Raw genomic sequence first — 8,218 nt, forward strand, 5'->3', positions numbered from 1 at the left:
GCCCAGCTAGGGAGAACTTTCTGGAAGAGCTCTCCTGAAGCTAAAACTCAAAGCAACCAGCCTTGCTCCTGTCTCAAAGACTGGTGACTGGGAGAGAGAGGGTAAAGCAGACAGCCTTCTGAGCCCCTTATCCACGCTTTTGGCGGTGTCCCTTGACACCCGCTGGAGTTTCCATCACACCATTCATTCCTAGACTCTGTCCCCTGCCCACCTCGATTTAATGATCTCAGATAGACATAAAATGGGCTGAGCTCAGAGTAAGTGACTGAGACATGAACATTGCCTCAAGTCCCCACAGACCCCAGCTGGGTACCAAGCTGCCCTGGGCTCCACTTCGAGAGGATAAAGTGAACTCATTTACTCAGTTATTTCAAGTGAGCTAACAGGAAGCGGTGCCAAAAGACCAAGACATAAATCTTTCCTAGAACCCAGATTCCTGCCAAACAGCTTGGATAAAATTTTCTGCTTGCTCAAGAGAGTTTTCCCTCCCCCGTAAAAGTGAGGAGAAAAAGAAGTACCAGAGAACTAAGGCAAGGGGGGTGAGGAGAGAGGGGGAGGCTTGTGCCTGCAAGTTCTGGGAATGACCAAGTTGTCAACACTTTAGTCTCATAGAAATTTTTCCAGTAAGAAAAAGGCTTTTTTTTTTTTTTGTGGTGCTAGGGTTCGAACTCAGGTCTTTATATTTAATGCACAATCACCGAAACTCATTCCTCAGAGGGTCCCCCTTCTTTCTTTTTATCAAGGTCTCCCTATGTAGCCTAGACTGGCTTCAAACTCATCATCTTCCTGTCTTAGTATCCCAAGTATTAGGATTAAAAGTGTATGCTACCATGCTCAACTTGAGCTGTGTGTGTGCATTCAAGCGTGCATGTGTGTCTGCCTGTGCGCACGTGTGTTGCTTGAGTGCATGTACATGTGTGCAAGTGTGCGCTCCTAGAAATTGAAGCTAGGCCCTTCTCACACATGGTAGGCTCTACCGCTGAGTTCATTTCTTTTTACCTCCCCCCTCCCTTTGGGACAAGGTCTAACTGCCCAGGTTGGCATTGAACTGGTGTGCCCCCTGCCTCAAGCTCTTGAGTAGCTAGGATTATAGCCCTTCATGAACTGGTCCAGCACTCTGGTTTTTAAAATAATGCTCTTGAAAGGTGTTGAGGTATCACTGGTTGATTTAACTGTTTCTTCTGTCTTCAGGATTTTTGGGTCCTGGTAGGACAGTTTGTCACATGTAAACCTCTGGGCTGATTGCAGTCTTTATTGTTTGAGAGAAGGTCTATATAGCCCCCTAAAACTCATTTTGAGTTAGATCACTTTGACCTTGAACCCCTATCCTCCTGCCTCTACCTCCTGAGTGCTGGAATTAAAGGTTTATGTTACTATGTCCAGCTGTGATCACAGTCTTAATGCTTCCAAACTATAGTAAAAGTCAAGCAGGCTGTTCACAAACACTTAGAAACTCTTCTTAGATAGAATATCCCCCTGAAGAGCACAGAGTAGCTCAGAGCCAGGCTGTTGAGTGCTGTGACCTCAAGGCTTCGAATGGGATCTGCCGTTTTCTCCTCTTTGGGAAGAGTTTCCTTCAAAGTTTCTAATCTCTGCAGTAGACAGCAACGAGCGTGTAGGAAATCACCCACGGCCACACAATTCCCACAGTGCAACAAGTGGTTTTGTGTTTCCAAGAATGTCTATACCCAAATACATGTGAAGGCTTTAAGTATGATTGTGACCAGCATTGTTAGCCCCTTCTTCCTTTTGCAGTCTTACCTGGGTAAACCTGGAATTGTATGGTCCAGAAGCTAACAGGATCCCTGAGATCCCTGTTTTCACACCAAAGTCAGTGCTGCAACATGTCCTGGCCCACACAAACCTCTTCTGTACACAGGGGCTACCTGCTTTCCCTTTTTCCATTCTCTTCTCATGTCTGCAGAACACGTTAGGTGCCCAGCACTGGTAAGAGAAAGAAATCCAGTAGACAAGGCTCTGCTGTCTGCAGACTGAGGAAGAAGCAGAGGTTGAAGCTGCTGGCTCAGAGGCATCACAAATGTCAAGGACTGCAGGGCTGCGTAGGACCTGGAAGACAGGCCACAGCAGGTAAAGGGCCTTCATCAAGCCAAGAGCTTACTGTTAGGGACTATTTCCAAGCATAACCCTCTATAATGAGATCTGGTGCCCTCTTCTGGGCTGCAGGTGTACATGCAGATAGAATGCTACATACATGATAAATCAGTCTTAAAACCAAAACCAAAACCAAACGAAAAACTGGCACAAGAAAAAAACAAATTCATAGATCCCCAGAATCTTTTGAGCTTAGGAAATAGAAACCAATACGAAAAAGGAGATAGCCAGAGAAAATGCAAAACAGATTTCTTAAAGGAGGTGTTAGAAGTATTAGAACTGAGTTCTACCCCAATCCACCCTGCCCCAGTGTGTTGCAGGATATTGAATCTCTCCCACTGAGCTAACTCTGCAGCCTCATAGTTAACTGTATTTTAAGAGGAAAACGTAGAATCAGTTTGATATGCCTCACACTACAGTGTTTCAGATGGAGTGAAGTAAAGCCAAGGCGCTGGCTGCCAGGCTGGTTATCTTAGTTCAGTGCCTGGACCTGAAATGGTTGAAGGAGAGAACTGAATTCTGAAGATTATCCTCTGACCTCCACACCCATACCGGGGCATGAGAACACACAAACGCTAAGTAAATAAATGTAATATTAAAATAACAAAGTAACTTAGCATAACATTAAAATGGTTTTAGAGTATTGTTAACACTTTAGAATAGACCCAAAAACCAAAAGATTATGAGCATATTACAAGATTAAATAATTTAAAAATATTTTTAAGAGAGAGAGAGAGAGAGAGAGAGAGAGAGAGAGAGAGAGAGAGAGTGCTTGTATACTTGAGTTCAAGTACCAAGGTAGTTCAGAGGCATTAAAACCTCTGGAACTTAAATTATAGGTGAGCTACCCAGTGTACACGCTGAGAATAAACTCACGTCTTTTGCAAGAGTAGTCTATGTTCTTAACCTCTGGGCAATATAATTTTATGTGGGTCTATAATCTAAAATTGAAAAGGTAGGTATATGGAAAAATATATTCTCAATAAAAAGGTTAATATCTTTATTGTATCTGAAAAAAAAAACCCACACATGTATTTTACACAACTTGATAAGGATAACATTATGGTCTTACAAGACAAATGGTACTACAGGTGTTTTTCAAATGACAAACCACATACAAAGAGTTGATCTAGTTTGCATGGGAAAAAGTGTGAATCCAAACAAGGGAACATGCAGCCTGCAGTGAAAGTATCATCTGATGGCAAAGAAAGGACAGACTGACGGCGATGGGAGTGAGGCCAGACTGGTGGCGTAGTTTGGGTCTCGGGAAGTAGTCTACTGACAGTCATAGCTTTTTGATATGGCACTCAACATCTTTAATCCTAAGAAATAATCCGAAATATTGTGCAGCATTACTTATCATGTTGGAAAGCTGGATAGCGCATGATCAACAAAGATTTAGTGCATATTTACTGGACAGGGTAATCTAGCCAACTATTAAATGATAAGCCCAACGACTGGGAACAGCAGGGCAAACACGCTTGGTTATTTTGTTATCAGACATGCGCTATGGTGGACTCTGTTCCTATGGAGATGAAGAGGGTACATCCAGTCAGTATGTGCTGTGTCTGAGGAGAGTGTTCTATGACGTGTTTGTTACTAGCACTTGCTGTTTTATTGCTTTTATAACAGGAATAGTAAACTAATTTGTCTTCTGCATAAGCCGATGGTGCAAGGTGTAAAGACAGTCATGCGGGGAAGAAGCCAGTGGATCCGGAAGGGAGGACAGTGGGATTAGAAGCTAATCCCCACCCTCCCCTGCCATTTGTGAGCCAGTCTATACAAAGCCTCCAGGGCTTATATATATATGTATATATATATATATATATATATATATATATATATATATATATATATATATATATATATATTCTTCACGTCTATTGCTTCTTTGTGGCATCGTGGACACATGGTGTTTTAGTGGGCCGAGCCTCAGAGATCATCTTACGCCAGATTTGCACTGATTCTACAATCCCGTACAAGTCACCATTGGCTCTTTACTCATTTTAGCTTAGGAGATTAAGTTCAAAAGAGGATAGCATCCCTACTCCTTGAAGAAACATTTCAAGACTGAAATAAACAGTTATTCTGATCAGGGAGAACAGTAAAGACCTTGGGTTACCATTTAGAGTCTCGCTGGAGCCCATCTTCCTTATAGGATTAGAGCTTTCTGCTTGTTTCCAACTCTCCCAGAAGAGGAAGGCTGAGACGCCAGTCAATGTGGGCTGTGCATTGTAGAGCTGGGCCCTGGGGCCTTCTGTGGGGCAGCTAGACAGTTATTCCCACTAAGTTCTAGGACATTTCACATGCACTTCCTGTTATTTTACCAGAAGTGTGTTAAATTCTGTCTGAAGCAGAAACTGTACATCAAAAACGGAGCCCATGCCTTAATCTTACTCAGGAGGCAGAGGTGGATGGATGTTTGTGAGTTTGGGGCCAGCCTGCTCTAAATAGCATGTTCCAGACCAGCTAGGGCTGTACAGTGAGAGCCTTCTCAACACCACTCCTGCAAACATGGAGGGGGTGGGGTTATGGCCCAGGGAGATGGCTCACTAGCAAAGGCACTTGCCACCAAGCCTGCTAGCCTGAGTTCCATGTCAGAGACGACATGGTGATAGGAGAGAACCAACTCTGAAAGTTGTCCTCTGACCTCCACATGTGCGTTGTGGCAGGCACGTGGTACCTCCCACATCATTGTAGAAAATGTGCTAAAACTGTGAATAATGCTTCAGTCTCTCACCTATAAGCAATAGTTTGCAAAGCAACAGGAGAAGTCAGAACAGTGTCTAGAGAGAGTGGGTCAGGCAACACTATATGAACAGGCCAGAGCATGGCTCAACTGACCTGAGGTACCCATGGCAAATAGGAAGGAAGAGTCTGTATAAAAACATTATCCCAGGAAACAAGGGGCAGCGGGAGAGGGGGGAAGCAGCCAGCAGATAGGCCGAGGGGACGGAGTGATATATAATTCTCCCAGTGTGGATTTTAAAAGTTAGCATTCCTCAAAGCATATAGCTAGGCTGTATTTGACGGGTTGTGGAGCAAAATGACACAGGTCTCAGCTATTCCTGATTATTCCCTGGAAGTGGCTGAGGGATGGAGTGGTCAGGACTGAAGAGGACAGAACCTTCTGCAGCTCCCTTGGAAGACTAATAGACACCCAGTGCTAGTTCCGTGAGGCCCACTGAGATTAGCGTGCATAACTGACTGTTTAATGGTGCCAGACAGAAGGAGGACCAGGCCCAGCCTGAGAGGCCCTAGGTCCGCACTTGTATTTCTCTTTTCAGCCCGGCAGCAGAGCTCTCTGCTTGGGTTCGCTTTCTAATCTAGGTACCTGCATGAACTAAGAAGCCCAAGAACCAAATGCAGGTCTGGTACAACCAGCGCTTTCCTGTGTCTTGTAAGGAACTGCTCACTTTCCCACTCCCAACCCGCTCCCACAATCCCCTAAGGCCTCCCATCAATGCTCATATGTGCAGACTGTCAGTGGCTTTCCTGGTGACCAAGCTCCACCGAGGAGGATCAACACTTTCCCTAAAGATAATACTGTGCCTTGAGCTGTCCCTACCAGACCATGGGCAGCTCTTTTACCTCTCCAATTAACAGCTGCCTTGGATCCTGCACCTCACTTCACGGCAGCAGAACCCAGGCAAGGTGATCACTCACCGGGCTCCGGCAAATCACAACCCTGCCACATGTAATCACCAAGTTCTGTAGGCTAACAGTACTGAGCTGGCCAACATAAACCTCCTGGGTTTGGTTCAGTCTCTGGTGCCAAGGAATACACAGCTGATTAAGCCGGCTTACAGATGCCTGAAGACCATCTGGCTATTTCTTGCTTCTCCGTTTATTCCTTCCTCTAGCCAGCATTCAGGGAGATGACCTTGGCCATGCCATTGGGGTGGTGAGAAAACTGTTTACAATTCTGAGCAAGGGGCCGCTCCTGCAAAACAGTCTCTGGATTGTGGACTCACAATGACAGTTTAACAGAGCTGTGACCTTGTTGCCTCCTAGGTGGTGAGACAAGGGGGTGGGAGGAGAGGGACGAAGGGCAAGACAGAAGACTGTCTAGTGTTTGCAGACCCTGTGGGAAGTGCTGCCGCTGAGCTTACCAAAGGCTCTTGTGGTTATGGGGACCTGCTCTGAGATCTACACTGGAAACAGTGTATATGTGGGGTTTATACAGGATACACCAAGGCTGAGCTGAATAGGATGGAGAGCCCAACTCCTTTCTCAAATCCTAAGACAAAAATACCGTATTATGTGTCTCATGCTTATCATGTCTTACTGTTGCGGTTCAAACTAGGAAAAATGCTAATGAATGAGGAGACGGCAGAAGAAGAAAAAATGTTTCCTTATTAAGAGAGTGATGCTCATGGATTTACTATCGTGGGTGCCATCTTGCGTGAGGTACTGAGTTCACAGGAATGACAGTTTCTAATCATAGAGAGGAAAGCAGATCCAGTGTAAATAGTGGAGCGGGGATTCCCGAACCATGATGGCTCCCTTGGCAACCTGTTTCTGAGAAGCTCTCTGACTCCACGTCTTTAAGTTAGACAGTGGTCTTTCTACTCATCAGTCTGCCAACTTTCTGCTCTCTACCTAAGCACTTCCGGATCCTGTCCTCGGCATCTGGCTTTGTTTACCCAGGACAAGGGACTGGTAGGGTTTTCCTAGGCTCTCTTAGTAATTCCCAGAATGAGCTGGTCTGGAACATTGCCCCAGGAAACCCATAGTAGGAGACTGACATTACTAAGTATGTCCCACACCTCTGTTGGAGGCCTGGTCTAGTCTATCTACAGCTGGCCTAGAGGCCGTGAGGGAACCATCGCTGTGACGTCAGATACATGCTCCTCCCCTTTAGCTTTTTTGATGCTGGCTTATACTGGGTCCCTGCCATCACACTCTCTCTGCTCTGGTGTCTTCTGTCTTGTTCATTCCCCTTTCTGTGCTGGTTAGCACAAGGTTGTACGATACATACCAGGTGTTCATGAGGAGTCTGAACCTTAGGGATTAACTCAGGCACATCGATGTCTGAGTGGACCATCCCAGGAGGGTGGCAGTGACACCCAGTGGAGGTACTACTGGCAGTTTGGGGTACGGTGGACCTGTAGGTTTCTGGCACACGTGAAGTGGCTTTGTGAGAATCTAGCCGTTCATGTTTTCAGGCTCATGATTTAATTTCTAAGTAGCAAATGTGGAAACTAAGAACATTTTTGCTCATAGAAATATGTCCATGGAAGATTAAAATTTTTTTTGAAACTAGCTTTTTTTTTTTTTTTTTAAATTTTGGGACAGGTCTTGCTGTGTTGACTCTGCTGGTCTCAAACTTGTGGGAGTCTGCCTGACTGGGCTCTCTAAATGCTGGGGTTACAGGCACACCTCAGCATGCCTTGCTACCATAAGATTTTTATACACAAACTTCTGACTCCCTTCCGTTGTACTCTTAATTTTTTGGTGGATTTGTGTGATGCATGCATGTATGTAGGTGTGCATGTATGTGGGTGTGCATGCCTGCAGGTGTGCAGATGCTGTGGGGACGTGGAGGGCAGAGGCTCATGTCACCGCTCTTGACCTTGTTTTCTGGGACAGTGTGCCTCACTGGCCCTGGAGCTTGCCCTATCGGACGCACTGACTTGGTCTCTGGCCCCCAGCTCTGTGCAGTGCTGTTCTGCTAGGTCTGGCTTTTCCATGTGTGCTTGGGATACGTACTCGCACACTCATTCTCGCACCACCGCTGCGCCGTCTCCCCAGGTCCTGCCCTGTTGCTTTTAAAACCTTCATTGCTCACTTTTTGGAACTATCTAGGACAAAGCCACATTTTTAAAGACTATGAGATAACATGACAAAATGGATCTTCTTTTAATCTGAAGTTAGTAACAAGCAGAAGAGGGAAGTATTTAGAGGTTCTGATGTCACCCGAAATATTAAAAGACAAAATGCTCCCTCTTTCTCCAGATGTTTTAGAGTATGCTCTCATCTGAGAACACGGGGTGGGGGTGGGGGAATGAAGATGCAGAGAGGGTGGTCTGTGAGTAAGGCCTGGAAATGAATGGCTTTTCTATCTAGCCTGCCTGGTTAAAGTCTAAAAGTTGGTGGCATTCTA

This window comes from Rattus norvegicus, chromosome 8 (assembly GCF_036323735.1).
Source record: "Rattus norvegicus strain BN/NHsdMcwi chromosome 8, GRCr8, whole genome shotgun sequence".
Taxonomy (NCBI): domain Eukaryota; kingdom Metazoa; phylum Chordata; class Mammalia; order Rodentia; family Muridae; genus Rattus; species Rattus norvegicus.